This window comes from Choristoneura fumiferana, chromosome 4, assembly GCF_025370935.1.
Source record: "Choristoneura fumiferana chromosome 4, NRCan_CFum_1, whole genome shotgun sequence".
Classification (NCBI taxonomy): domain Eukaryota; kingdom Metazoa; phylum Arthropoda; class Insecta; order Lepidoptera; family Tortricidae; genus Choristoneura; species Choristoneura fumiferana.
In genome coordinates, this window is record NC_133475.1 from 19938665 (window position 1) to 19954776 (window position 16112).

At 36.9% G+C, this 16112-nt stretch overlaps 1 protein-coding gene across 2 annotated transcripts in view; it reads left to right on the forward strand.

Annotated features, from left to right (window-relative positions):
- Positions 1–10348: 10348 nt before the first annotated feature.
- Positions 10349–16112, forward strand: part of mAChR-B (muscarinic acetylcholine receptor) — a 46222-nt gene continuing 40458 nt past the window's right edge. For both annotated transcript variants that reach the window (XM_074087210.1, XM_074087211.1), the window contains exon 1: positions 10349–10498. The gene's annotated coding sequence lies outside the window, so the exon portion shown is untranslated. The remainder of the gene's footprint in view (positions 10499–16112) is intronic.

Sequence of the window (16112 nt, forward strand, 5' to 3'; positions counted from 1 at the left end):
CGAAGTTTTCTTTTAATATTTAGATATAAACATTTCACACGTACATTCAGGGCAAAATAATTCTTGAACCTCTCGCCAGTTAACAAAATTGGCGACGCACTGGTCATAATTCCTATAACCACACCTGGAGCAAATGTTGTTGACGGTCAACCATTCTTCGTTTAAATCAATTAAATCAATAACGGCATAAACGATTACACTGTAAAAAGCAGAAAATTCTATAAAAAGTGTTCTGTATTTTTTCTACTTGTAGGGAAAATCATCTTTTTCCTGGTCTTTAATCAGTTTCGTGGCCCATAGGACCACGAAAATGATGACCACGAAATTGAAAAGCTCTTACTTTCGCGGCTCTGCAGTAAATATCCTATAGGTTTGAAGCAAATGAAATCAATATTGAATAACTTAACTGCAAATGACACAGCACCAGTAAAACATTATATTTATTTACCCAATACTTACCAAGTCGCAACCGTAACGAAAATGACGCTCGATCTTTGACGCAAATCTAACTGAACCTTTATTACATTAATTATAGATAAATAATTATGACTTGCGATAAACATTATACGTTATATTGACGCAGTCTTATTTTCAAAGTTGCTTATAGTTAAAAAAAGGATTTACAGGAGGTTTGACCTCTATTTTTTGTTTAAAATATACTTAATAAGTGTGGCTACGAAAATGATGGTGTATTTTGGAACAACGGGAAATGTAGAAAAAAATAGTCTTATCAATGTCGTAATTTTTTTATGTTTGCATGCATGGTATATCATATTATGAACATTCAATCCATGTTTTAAACAGCAAGTTTTTCTATACCTTGTATTTTTTACAATACTACAAAGTAATCAGGGATAATCCGAACCTGACCACGTAACTGACTTTTGTGCAGAAAATTTAAGTTATTGTGGAAAAAAAGATAAAATAGAATAAAATGTATTTACCACAAGTTTCAGTGATAATATCCTAAGCAACTTAAAAACAATAAACGATATATTTCTAATTTTATAACTGAAAATTTGAGTCTGAACACAATTGAACCTCTCGAAATAATAACCCACGTAGTCTCTGCCTACCCCGTTGGGAAAGAGGCGTGATTTTATGTATGTATGTATGTAGTTTGGTTCTTTTGGTCGCTATTTTCTCTGGCTCCCGCGTTCTGAGGCCTTATGTCTAACACGCTTAGAATGACAATCGTTTTCACCACTGCTTTCTGTCACGCGGTATTAAGACAGGATAGAAAGAGATGATGAATGCAATCGCGGACATCAGCGGGGCATAGAACTTACGTATCAAATACTAAAACAAATACGCCACTATCAAACAAATAAAAGAAAAAAGAAAAAAAAAACACCAAACAACCGAAAAATTCTTACTGTTTTTATATTACCTACCTTTTTTAGTTTATTATCCATTTCCATCTTCTAAGTCGCTACATTCTTTGCAGAGCGGTTTTGGTCGTCATTTGTGGGTTACTAGCACGCTTCACTATGTGTTACCACTTCTTCCAAATTGCTGACTTCCTAGTACAGTCATAGAGATCAGCCAGGCAGCCTTCATTTGGTCGCTCCACCACATCGGTGATCTTCTGCGTGGTCTTCTGCCTATCAAATTCAATTAATTCGGAACATCTATACTATTTAAAATCATACATGAGATAAATAATGACTATAGTTATGCAAAAAGAGACCAAACCCATTTTTTCGAGAAATTAGTTAGAAATGCCATTAAAAACTCATTTTTTTCTCCATGTTCTGCTGAAACCCACCAATTTTTAAGACTTCATTTCACTGAGATATTAAATTAAGTTTAAAACGACTATCTGCCGAATCTTACAGCTTACCGAAGAGAGGACGAACTGCCAGATGGGCCGCACAGCAAGACCGTGTAACATCCAATCAAATAAAATTTCTTATGCATTGGACAACAGCAAAACTTCTATCACGGTACAGCGACATCTTGGGGTCTATAAAGTTCATCATCATCATCATCCCAGCCTATATACGTCCCATTGCTGGGCACAGGCCTCCTCTCAGAACAAGAGGGCTTGGGCCATAGTTCCCACGCGGGCCCAGTGCGGATTGGGAACTTCACACGCACCATTGAATTGCTTCGCAGCCTCGCAGGTTTGTGCAGGTTTCCTCACGATGTTTTCTTTCACCGCAAAGCTCGTGGTAAATTTCAAATGTAATTCCGCACATGAATTTCGAAAAACTCAGAGGTGCGAGCCGGGGTTCGAACCCACGACCCTCTGCTTGAGAGGCGATAGGTCAAACCACTAGGCCACCACGGCTTTCCTATAAAGCTATAAAGGCTATAAAGTTAAATCAGCTTAAACATAAGGGGCTGTTTCACCATCCATTGATTAGCGTTAACTGGCGGTTAGGTGTGGTGCCGCCCTATTTGTTTTGTTCGAATAGACGGAGACGGCATCACATTTAACCGTCGGTTAACGCTAATCAATGGATGGTGAAACAGCCCCTAAACCGGGCTAAAGAGCCACTAGGTTTTATTTTTCTTTTAATTTGTATAAAACACCCACTGTGCAAAGCTCGTGTTAAATTAACGGGAACGTGGAAACTACGGCCTAAGCCCTCTTGTTCTGAGAGGAGGCCTGTGCCCAGCAGTGGGACGTATATAGGCTGGGATGATGATGATGATGACCCACTGTGCGCGATCGTGACTTGCATTTACTTGATTTTTTCTCTAAATGGTTTCCAAATTATCCTATATTGTTAAAAGTGTCTCATCTCAATTCAGTACCTTGAGTAAACGAGTGAGGCAATTTAGATAAGAATAATGGGATGTACCAACTTTCCTGTGGTTTCGCCAACGTCGAATAAATTGAGGTATCTCAGCATTTTTTCTTATTAAATTACACCTATCTCTAAAAGTAAAGCGAAAAAGTTTAAAGTAGGTAGGTAGGGAGCTGTTTATCAGGCTCAATCCAAAAAAAAGTATCAGGTTTAAGAATTTGGAATTACGGGGCATTTATTTTAATATTTAATCCTTAGTTTAGGTTTATGTGAATTACTTTCTGTCATATAATATAGACACAAAATGACCACATTGACAGTCGTGTTAATGCTTGTTCAGATGTTTTTAAACACCCCGCCAGCTTTGATATTTATCCTCCTAAAGCCCACCATATAAATATTTTGAAAAAAAAATGACAAAGCAATTAGAATCTAACTGTTTCGAGAATAAAGTCAAACTGCCGTCAAACTGCCATGGTGTAAAACAAAGGAAAAACAACACATTGGGCCGCACGAGGTTATGTACAGTCACCAGCATTAATATCTGCCACAGCGTAGCGTGCAAAAATATCTGACACGTCCTTCTGGCTCTACAAATAGAGTCGTATCAGATATTTATGCACGCTTGCTGTGTCAGATATTGGTGCTGGTGACTGTACAGTCAAACAAACTGATTCATGTACCAACTAAGAACCTTTGAATAATCAATTTCACTATGAGTTCCTAGGAACAGGTATGGGATGACACATCATTATCATTACACAACAAATATTACACACAAAGGTTTCACCCAGGTGTATGTTTGTTCGACTTCACTTAAAAACCAAATCAGATCGACGTGCATTTGTTTCAGACAACCATAAATACAAAGATCATAAGAGCGTTTATACCTGCTGAGCTGGCAACGTTGCATTTTTGTTAGTTTTTCTCGATTATTATTCCATAAAAATTGAATGAAAATTAAAAATGTGGTCTGATAGATCAGTTCTTAATATAAAAGTTAATGTGTCTCCAATAATTATGCGTGATAGAAAGAAAGAAAGAAAGAAAGGTTTATTTTGGCTACTATATTTTCTATATTTTGGCGAGCAGCACCGTGTGTAATTTTACCCGAACCATTTGGAGCCACTTTTGTCCCCTCATAACTCAAAAACTATTTAAAGAAAGAAAGAAAGAAAGAAAGGTTTATTTTGGCTCCAAAAGTACCACCTAAAACTAAGACTAGAACTAGCACTAAAACTATGTTACTTGGTGACACGGCAGGATACCAAAAAGGGTCTCCACTCAGCATTGTGTTGCCGCACATTATGTGCAGTAACGCTAGTTTTTTGTGGAGCCCAAACTGATAGACTTTTATTTTCTTTAAAAACCGTTAATAAACATTTGTTGGTTTTTAAAGAATATAAAAGTGTATCACGAATAATTATTGGAGTAGACACATTAACTTATATATGTATATATATATATATATACTCAGCGGCATAAAATTTGACCCACCCTTCAAACAAAAATACCGATTCTGCATACATTTGAGGGCCATATTTTTTTCCGCTCAGTATATTTAAGAACAGTTCTATCAGACCACATTTTTAATTTTCAAATTGTATCAATAATTTACCTGCAAAATATACAAGTAATTTACATAAATTGTTCAGCATATAAACAAGAACTGCATTTGACGTTGCAACGCCAAGTTTATGCAAGTTAAACGCACAAACACAACTTCCAACATCGATTGGATTTGAAGCGCAGCGCAGCACCCGCTCCGAGGGAGATTGCTGTTGATCTGTCTCTCACACTTGTCGTGAGATTAATAAACGACAGAAGCGAAACCCTTCATTTTTAACCCCCAACGCAAAAGATTGGCCGCTATGTGCGTCTGTGTATCGTCTGTGTATCTATCTCTTAAACGGGTGGACCGATTTGAATGCGGTTTTTTAATTTGAAATCAAGTTTTTTAGCGATGGTTCTTAGACATGTTTCATCAAAATCGGTTTAGCCGTTTTTGAGATATTGAACTTTGAAGTGACAAAGTCGGGGGGTTCCCAACTTTTTATTGGTTATTAAATTCAAATAATTTATTATTGTTTTGATACTTATTGAGATTTCGTATTTTAACCACAAAATTCGACTTAAAGACTACTTCGTAGTTCATTTGTTTGTCTCTCCGTTTGTCCATCTGTCCGACTGTCTTATGCAGTTAGACACATAAATACAACTTGCAAACTCGTTTGAACTTCGAGCGCAGCGTAACATCTACTCAGAGGGAGTCGCTATAGTTCTATCTCTCATACGAGAGACAAAGAGTAGGTACTTAATAAATATCAGAAACGAAACTCCGGAAATGTTAAGGATTTCTTTGATACATACAATTCATTTCCATTTCGGTGCTTTTAGCTTAGACAGCGATAACATGGGTTATCAGTAGTGTCATTTCTTCCAAAAAAAAAAAGATGGTCTACGTAGCAAATTAGCAATTGGTCTAAGTAGCAAGTGGTCTAAGAAACTACTGGTCTAAGTAGCGACTTGTCTCAGTATCAAGTGGTCTAAACTTCTTTGACTCAAACTCGACGGGGCTCCGCTTCGCGGAGCTCCTATTCTACATGACTGAGGCGCTTGGCGCCTTGACGCAACTCTAAACTAACCTAACCGATGTTTTTTCAAGTTTCAGACAAAAACAGGTTAAGATGATCACTTGATACTTAGACCAGTTGCTTCTTAGACCACTTGCTATTTAGACCAGTTGCTATTTAGACCAGTTGCTTTTTAGACCAGTTGCTACTTAGACCAGCTGCTTTTTTAGACGAAATAGTACTAGCCCGATAACACCACCGTTATGTCCGATACACTGATCTAAATATTTTTTGAATCAAGCGTTACTTTGCAGAGGTCCATATCGATTTCCGTCCGTCCGTCCGTCCTTCCGTTTGTTCTGGTTTATTAGTCTAACATCTGGTAGTATGGTGTACGGTTGTGTTGCTCTGAACATGAACTCTGATTGAGTTCGAAACGCGGCAGTGTATTGTGGTGGTGGTGCTAGATGGGTTTGTGTGATTTGTGTGTGTTCTTACAGTGTGGAGATGGAGGAACTGCATGAACAAGCATAATTGCATAAACTTAGCTATCATAAGGTCGCGGGTGAGCAAAGAAATTCTTTTAGTTCATTCTAGTCATCTCAGAATAATGTAAATCTAATTAAAAATATTTCTCGTTGCCGGATTCTTCTTTTCAGAGGTTTTTCCGAACCGGTGGTTGATTTTTTTTGACATTCATAAGTGCTTGTTTTAGCCTAAATTGAATAAAGATATTTTGACTTTGACTTTGACTTTGAATATTACAAAACAAAAGTATTTCAGTTATGCGAGTAGAATCGCATTTAAAGTCCCGGATTAGAGGCATCCTGTGTAAAGTTGCAACTTGTTTTTTGAAGTACGGAAAAAAATCTAAAAACACCGAAATGAAAGTGAATTCTATATCATGGTCAGAGGCATCATAATATAGGAGTTGAAATCTTGTTCATTGAAATGGACTTCCACAAAAATTAATCCGCAAATTAATTATTTTGACAAAATCTAAGAAGGAGGGATATTCAAACAGGTATTTTACCGGACAGGTTTTTTAGTGTTGGCAGGCCTCCCACCAGGTGGACTGACGACATAGTGAGAGTTGCGGGAAACCGGTGAACGCAGTGGCGAGTTGTCGTTCACTGTGGCGTTCTGGGGGAGGCCTTTGTTCAGCAGTGGACGTCTTCCGGCTGATGATGATGATGATGATGATGATGATTTTACTGGAGCCATTACATACAAACGAACCATGAAACAATCTACTTTGATGTGCATTATCTATACAAACCCGCGCTACCTGTGATTAGGTCGTGCTTCCAGTTCGGCGATCCGTAATCCCCTATCTTAGTGGTGTGGCTCAACTTAATATTTCAAATAGAGCCCGACCTAATTCTGCGCAGTAAGAGCGGCAAGCGGGAGCGGGAGCGGGAGCATGAGAATAAGTGGGAGCGTGAGCGGGACGATATACATACATAGAACGTTGGTTGGTCGGCCGGTCGGTCGGTCGATGGTAATCGGAATGCCTAAGTAGTTGTAAATGTTTTGTGTTTTTATGTAAATGTATTTATAAGTGAATTTTACAGCGCATGTTTATTTACTGCAATGCTAAAAATAACTCTATTTTTTTATTTCCATGCCTCATGAGGCTATTGAAATTATATTTTTTTTTATTTCACAGTCTTTTTAGCCTAAAGGGACGCCCCAGGTAACTACTGTAAATCTAAATTCATTGCTTGCTTTACTGCACCATTAACCTAGATCTAGTACTTTGGCAAGTTATATCCAAGGATTTGCATTACATAATATGGCTATAATGTGCCAATATTATATTTTTGTGCATTATTATTTCTTGGCCCTATTAAATTTTGGTTTCATAAGTTTAATATTTCATCATCATCATCATTCCAGCCTATATACGTCCCACAGCTGAGCACAGCCTCCTCTCAGCGCTCTAAACGCGGGCCCAGTGCGGATTGGGAACTTCGCACACACCTTTAGGTAGGTCGGTATGTGCAAGTATCCTCACGATGTTTTCCTTCGCCGTAAATAAAGCTCGTGGCGAATTTCAAATATAAAGTTTAATATTTAGTTCATTTATTTGAATTTTTCTTAAAAAGTACTTTTTTTTAAATGCTGGTCTGCAGGTACGCTTCTTTTTGTGTGTTTTCAGTGGTATGTAGAATTCAACATACTTTTATGTTCATCATCATCCCAGCCTATATACGTCCCACTGCTGGGCACAGGCCTCCTCTCAGAATAAGAGGGCTTATGTTATTTTAGCGAAATAAATGAATTTTACCGAAACGGGTGGGAAATGACGATGACGGTGATGCTAATGACAGTGTTTTATGCCATTACAATACCAGGTATTTTTGCTATTGAGTCATTCTGAGATTAAATTCTTCTGCGATCTAGTCGTTTTACTAAATAGGGCATTTTAAGATGTAGACGTTCCACGAGCTGGCCGATTTGTGAACTAGACGTTTTGACACTAAGCCATTCGGAGATGAAGACCTTCCTGCTTGGTAGGCGTTTAACTAATAGCTTTCTGCATCTGTAGTCGTTTTTTATCTAGTCTTTATGTAGAAAAGTTAATTTTCTAGATTTAGTCGTTCTGATACTTACTAGCCCTTATCGAAACTGCCCTAAAATTATGACCATTTTATAATTTTAATTAATACGGTATTTGACTATGTTGTATATGTTTTATAAATTAAAACTACACAATGCCTGTTATTGAATAGAAAAACAATTTTTAAGATACCTTTACAAATAACAAAGTTATATAAAAGTTTGAAATTCAAGATTAGACAGAGAAAGACATACGTGCATGTGACGTCACACGCCAGTACCGCGATACTTGCTGCGTAGAGAAAAGCGTTTGAGAAAGAGACAGGTATATAGATTTTTCAAAAAATCACTATAAATACAATTTTCAACCGATTTAAATTTTCTCTTCGCTAAACACTATCTTTGTATCTATATTTTCATAATAATATTAAGATATCGCAAAATCAGGAGTTGTCAAAGTATTGCGTACACCGCTCCCACCTATCCATTGGACCAGGGCGTCCCTTGCAATATTGATGTCTGGAGTGACTGAGTTGAAATGAGACATGAATATCAACGCAGTTAAATTTCCAGTTGAATTTATTTTCGTGTTACAGTAAATTATGTCTGACAGTCCGTCCACTACAAAAGGTTTAGAAGGATTAAAGATGTTTTCTTACTGTTTGTTAATTAACTTCTTCATTCACTTCATTCATTTATTTATTTAATACCTTCATTCATTCTTTGATTTATTAATTCGTTTCATTGATTGTACATACATCTGTTCCATCTTTTACTTGATTCACTCTTTTCATTACAAGTACAGTACACATATCACCTAAGCTTGTATTAATAAAATTTTACTACTTTTTAGAAGCAAACCATCTCAATGGAAACTTGGCATGTTTTTTACAGCATATTTTTGTTTCAATTTTTATTATCAGTTTTATTTATATTTATCATCATCATCGTCATCATCTCAGCCGTATGACGACCACTGTTGGACATAGGCCTCCCCCATAGACCTCCAGTCGCTTTGGTTGGCAGCGGCTTGCCTCCATCTTAAACCTGCGGCTTTAACCAGGTCATCCGCCCAGCTCGTTGGTGGACGTCCTACGCTGCGCTTGCCGATCCGCGGTCTCCACTCGAAAACTTTTCGGCACCAACGGCCATCTGTTCTCCGTGGTATATAGCCCATTTTCAACCCCTGACGCAAAAAGAGGGGTGTTATAAGTACCAACGTCAAAATTCCAGGGGTGCCGATGTCACTGAAAGACAAACATTGGCGGCAAACTTATAAAAAAATACATTTATTTCAGACCTTATGAAAACCATACGACCTTATTGCTAAGTGACTAGAGAACTGACTGTGAAGCTAGAAGTCCCGGGTTCGATGCCGGATCGGGACATTTCAGATATTTGTATGAATAATAGGTACAAATGTTTTTTCAAAGGTTTTGGACATTTAATATACATATATTTAATTCTTTAATGCTTGCGGTTTTGTGAGTTTTTAGATGATAGGATTTCGACTGTCCCTATTTGAACCTGTTATTATTATAATAAGTTTAAACCTAAGTTTAGTTAGTATGTTCAGTGTAAGTTTAAATAATAGATTTCGTTTTCGTGGTGCATTAGTGTAAACTTTCATGCCACGTGAACATAATTTTTACCAATAAATAAATAAATGAATTTAAGTATGTATTTATCTAAGTAAACTTGTTTTTAGATACTATCCCATAGTACCTACAAGCTTTGCTTAGTTTAGGACTTGGTCTATTGGTGTCAATTGTCCCATGATGCGGTCCATAGAGTGGTTAGTGTAGGTAAATATGGAAATAAATATACACTATCTATCATCTTGCGTATGAATGTTATAGTTAGCTTATTTATATGTTGTTATTTATCTACCTATCTGTTTAGATTTTTTGTGTGTGTATTGTATGAATGGTTAGTTTTATGTATTCTTGATTTTACTCTAATCTACTGTAAATTGCACCACCTGCTAAAATGTATTCCTTACTTCTTTCCATTCTAAAGGTTGCATGGAAGAGATCGCTCTGAGGCGATAAGGTCGCCTATTGCTTACCTTAGAAAATCTCTATGTATATATACCTGTGTTTCCTGTACTGCTTACTATGTGTTGATGTGCAAATTGTGCAATAAAAAGTTATTGTATTGTATTGTAAATATGGAACTTATTTTAGGGGTTGAAAATAGTCTAATTCAGCCTTACATACGTAACCGTGGATATAACAGTACCTATCTATATAGGGGTTCATAAAATTTCCAAATAAAATCGGTAGTTTTCTTCCCATAACTTGTTGCTGGTTTGTATTCTAGGGAAAAAAACCGAGTTTAAAATCCAAACCAAAGCCAAGCTTAAAATTGGCTCGAAGGCTATAGCGTAGCATCTCGTAGCCTGTTGCGCGTAGCCCGTAGCGCCGTAGCACCGCTACGCCAGTTCCACAGCGCCGCTCGGCAGTCCTACTCGCTACCGCGCTCTCAACTAGGGCCGGAATCCAAAGGAAACGTGTCACTTTTTCTATGAGCTAGTGGTTTTTTTTAATGGATGCCGACTTTGTGACTTTGGCTTGAGTGTTTTTTTTTAGAAGTGTTTTTGAATGGGTGAGTTATTGAACGTTCTTTAAATTAAAAATGGAATGCACGTAAATTCAAACGGGTGAAAAAATGAATATGGCTGTTCCATTTTTAAACTATTCAAAAGTGGAGGATTTTCTGTTTTTTTTTTTCATAATAAATTGCCAGTATACTAAAGCCGGTGAGTGTTGACCACATAAAAACTAATGAACAGATTTCTATTAAATTTTATACGCAAAAAGTTCTGGCTAGTGATAAAACTTTTCTTCATAAAAGAAGTACCTGCCAAGTTTTTTACTAAATTTACTAATATCATGAATGCGAAAGTTTGGGTGTGTGGATGTCTGTTATACTATCACGCAGAAGCGGCTGAACTACACTCAGGGGCACAAAATTTGGCCCACCCTCCATACAAAATTACCTATTTCTGCATACCTTTGAGGGCCAGATTTTTTGCCACTCAGTATATGTTAACAACTTTCTCATATCTTTTGCTATGTTTTAGCATATCTACCTTACTGGCCGTTGTTCCCAACTTCGTTTGCAATGAATTTTTTGTTTATCGATCCCGTGGGTATTGCAGTTTTCCGGGATAAAAAGTATTCTTTGTCGCTATCCAAGATAAAAACTGTATTCATTTACATATTCGTACATACATACATATTTGTAGAAGTTACGTAACTTTAATAAAAACGGCACTACTGTTAATTCCTAAATCGAATAGAAACGCAAAGGTAATAAAATATTTATCGACTAGCTCACGCCCGCAGTTTTGCTTTTGTGGCAATTTATTCCAAAATGTTATACATAAAATCAGTCAAGCTGATTTTTTATACATTATTATGGCGATTGATTACTATTTGTCGTATTAAAAAAAAACCTGCACAATAACTAATACGATCATTTTATACTAATTACTAATACGATACAAGTGATAGAATATTTTTATTCGAAAAAAAAAAGTTTTCAATGAAAGTTGAGTCACAAAAAGACTTTACTTACCTTACATTTTCTTTTAAAGTTGCAACATTTCTGCTTAAACAGCTTAATAGAAATAAATATAATTTTATATATGTCCACAGCTGGACGTCTGGAATCACTTACTTGCTCTTGACTGTACAGAACCCTCACCAAATCGCGCGACCAAATCGCACTTGGCAACTTTGCATTGCACCAAAATCAACGTAAAGCAAACAAAAGAAACCATCAATTTTCTAAAACCATCGACAAATAGTCTATGCCATTATAATATTGCTGCTATCGATGAGGGAAAACCTTTTGTTGCCAATCCAGCAGGTGCTAACGCTTAACGAGGAAAAAATAGCACGTACTAGCGTCACAATAATCTATCATACTTCCCGAAGTACGATTCCGTACAAAACACAAAACCTTTAGAAAAATATTACTTAATTTTTCGTAACGGCGACGGCACGCTATCTTGGGCGTATCCGACACGCTCTTGGCTGATTTTCATTTTTTTTTACTTGCAACTATTATAACGACTGTAAGGGTGCAACATTTTTAACCCCGACGCAAAGAGGCGTGTTATAAGTTTGACCGCTATATGTGTCTGTCTGTTGCACCGTAGCTCTTAAACGGGTAAACCGATTTGAATTCGTTTTTTTTTTATTTGAAAACAGGTTTTAAAGCGATGGTTCTTAGACATTTTAGACCAATATTGATTGGTTCAGCCGTTTTTGAGATATTGAACTTTGAAGTGACAATGTCGGGGCTTTTCCAACTTTTAGTTGGTAAGGTTATTTCATTTAATTTCAAGTAATTTTTCAAATGCAAGTTGAATTTCACTTACTTCCAGTGAACTGAACACTATTATTATTTCGGTCCGTATACACCCCAATGCTGACCACAGAGCTCCTCCCAGAATGACAACCTAATGAGGGCTATCGTTTTTTGTCTCACTAGATGGCGCACTGTTGCGTGAGGTTTTAAGTGTGGCTTTCAAAGTCTGTTATTACGGGCGTGAAAACAAAGTTTAGATTAAAATCATATTTAATACACCTTAAAACCGTACCATAAATATATCGAGCATGCCACAGTGTTACATAGTCCCCGTTTTGTTTGGAAAAAAGAGAAGACAAAGGTTTCCAAAAGACAAAACTGTCTCAAAACACAGACATTTATTGACCCGGGACGCATAATTGCCATAATTAATTTCAGATATTGCAAAATATTCACAAAATTATTCTAATTATAAATAAACCCGCGTAGCTCACCCAAAAACTATGAGATTTGACATTTCGGAGACCTCACGCTACACTAGCGCCTCTAGTGGCGAATTCATACGCGATTGCCCTCATTGTCTTTTTAAACGACTTCTAAAAACGGAGGAGCTTATCGATTCGGTTGTATTTGTTTTTGTTGTACTTGTTTCTTACCTCAGAACTCCGTCATTAATGAACCGATTTGAAAAATGTTTTCTTCTTTCGTCTAGGACTGCTTTCAATTAGGTTCCGTAAGCACCAAATCAGGATCTGATGATTGGATCGTAAGGAAATCGAGGGAGCTCTTCAAATATTGTAGGAACGCCTATGGTAATTTCGATATATTTAGGAGTAACTTGTGGATTTGCTTTTGAAAATCATCATTTGGTGAAGTGGAACTTATGATGAAGACCAAATTTGACCAATGGAGCGACTACTCAATAACAAGTACTTCACGGGTTGAATTTCAATTACTTTAACGCAGTTGGTAAGCAATATAAGCTCATCGTAATTCATATGGTGAAATTAAACGGGTGATGAAGCACCAGGACTCCTCAATAATGAACGTCTCTGCATCGGAAAAAGCAATTTTTCGTAAAAGGTGACGAGCAGTTGACATTAAACTATTGTATCTTAGATCTTTTACACTAAAAAGCGTGAAAAATAAATTATAACAAAAAATAGAACCGACTACAAAAAAACCATGAAAATAATTTTCTACCACTCTGAATTCGTATAGTTGTAGGTGAGGTAGACGATTATAGGTCCACTCTTGCTGGCTCGTGCTGAGTCGCGGAATTCAGACTGATAGACAATTATTTTCATGGTTTTTTGTAGTTGGTTCTATTTTTTTTATTCTTAGTTAGTTTTATGCTGACATAATACTTATGCAGATAAATCAACTATTTCTAAAAATATTTATAAATACGTTTTGATAAGCCTGTAATTGTCTTGATTCCTAACTCTAGAAACAAAATTTGTACTGGTCAATTGCGCTACGCTGTTTTTAGAAGAGAATTAAACTGTCAGACTATAGGCCAGTATCAAATTAACAAACAACCTCAATAAGATAATATTATTTGGCGTATGACATGTCTAACTCTTAGGGCACAATAACAAATAGGTTTGAAAAAAAAAACTTGTTTGATTGTGTTATCAAAATATAAAATTAAACGGTTGAACTCACAATAGTAAGCAAAAAATGGTACGACTAGTTTCGATACTTCGAGAAGATCATTATCATAAAAAAAATTTTTGGAAGTATTTTTCTCCAATATGACACTAGAGTTTAAGTAATATTAATGTTAGCAATTACTCTTTCTGAACAAACTGCTATCAGCTTTTTAGTTATTTAATTACCACTTCGCAGATGTAAATGGTTATGCACTGTCATGTTTCAAAGTATAACTCGCCTGAAATTAATAATACTTAGGCTTAACTTAAAAATCAACACAGAATCAATAACATGAAAAAAATGCTGTTGTACATAACAGTCATCCACCAGATATTGCAAATAACTTACGCATAACCTCGATCCAAATGTAAAACGATCAAGACGAATAGGCCCAATATTAGCGGAGGATTACGGCTGTGTTTAATTTGCAAAGTTATGCGTATTTTTGAGAGTAAAGTTCTAAGCGAGATAATCTGTTCGAAGTTGGGTGATTTTTCACAGTGATGATTGAATTCAATTTGGATTAAAACTTTTACTAATGGCACCTTTAATCACAGATATAGATTAAACTAGATTACGCAAATGCATCTACTTCGCGAGTCCGTACCCCGACCAAACTTCGGGGTTGGCCCCATACAAAGACTGACCGCTAACTGACTAATCATGACTAGTGACTGACTCGAGCCCCTTTCGAGCTTCTTTCCACAGCCCTGCACGTGTCCCCTGGGTGGTGCTAAATGAGTAACGCCTTAAAAGGCAACGAGGCAATCAGAGAGATATATGTCTCAAAGCTGTTCTCTGATTGCCCACATATTTATAATGCCATACCACTAAATAAGCATTTCGCAGGTGGTAGGACCTTGTGCAAGGTCCGCCCGGATTGTTACCACCATCTTACTCGCTAATCCTGCCGTGAAGCAGCAGTGCTTGCACTGTTGTGTTTCGGCGTGGAGAGTAAGACAGCCGGTGAAATTACTGGCACTTGAGGTTCCCATCTTAGGCCTCTAGGTTGGTAACGCATCTGCAATACCCCTGGTGTTGCAGATGTTTATGGGCGGTGGTGATCTCTTACCATCAGGAGACCCACTTGCTCGTTTGCCATCCAGTCGAATAAAAAATAAATAAATAAATTTACAACGCCATAGTAAACGATTTCTATACTCGTACCTATGCTATGATTATGATTTACTGGATGCCCACAACTCTCGTGATGTCATCAATCTACCTGGTATTGCAGATGCAACATCCTACAACATCATCTGATATAACATTTCACGAAAGTCAGATACTTGAAATCAGTTTAGTGCAGCCGAATGTATTCGCAAATGTGGCAGCTACGCCACTGTCCATGGCTCCGCCATTTTGGAAGATTATCGAAAATTCAATCAACAAGAAAATCCATGTAAATTATCGAACCTTTCACAAAACGAGAATCGGTTGACAAAAGAGAGCTGTAGAAGAAAACAGTCAATAAAAGAATTTTAGCTCGAGATCGAACGGAGACGCTATGCGCCCGCTCGACCGACTACTTTTGTGACATTATTTATTTCTAATTATTTACCCGCCATTAACGTGTTTAGTACCTATAGACGTATACTAATTATAATATACATGTATATAACGGACGGTGCCACCATTGTCCGGGGTATCTGTTGTCCGGTGTCGCTTCCGGCCAGATCCCGGATTGAGGAGTATTGTCCGAACCCTTCTACCCAGCTGCCATTCATTTACTTCACGAGTACAATATTGTATTAATGAAAATGTTTTATTGTTACGCATACGAGTAAAAGAGTTTTGCAATATGTAGAGTGACGATGACATAAAGTTAATGGAATAAAAAAATCTAAGCTACTGCGGAGTCAAGGTCAAAAGTAAGAAAATAGAAAAATAATGTGATATTTACGATTAAATAACCAACAACAAGTTGGAAAACCCCCGACTTCGTCACTTCAAACTTCAATATCTCAAAAACGGCTGAACCGATTTTGATAAAACATGTCTAAGAACCATTGCTAGAAAACCTGCTATCAAATAAAAAAACGCATTCAAATCGGTCCACCCGTTTACGAGCTACGGTGCCGCAGACACACATAGCGGTCAAACTTATAACACCCAACTTTTTGCGTCAGGGGTTAATAAAAGACCAAAACTCAAGTAAAACAGAGGAAAAAAGAGTTATTCAGGCAGATACGAGGCAGAACGCGGCAACGTCGAAAGTAATGTCTTAAAATAAATAATAATTAAT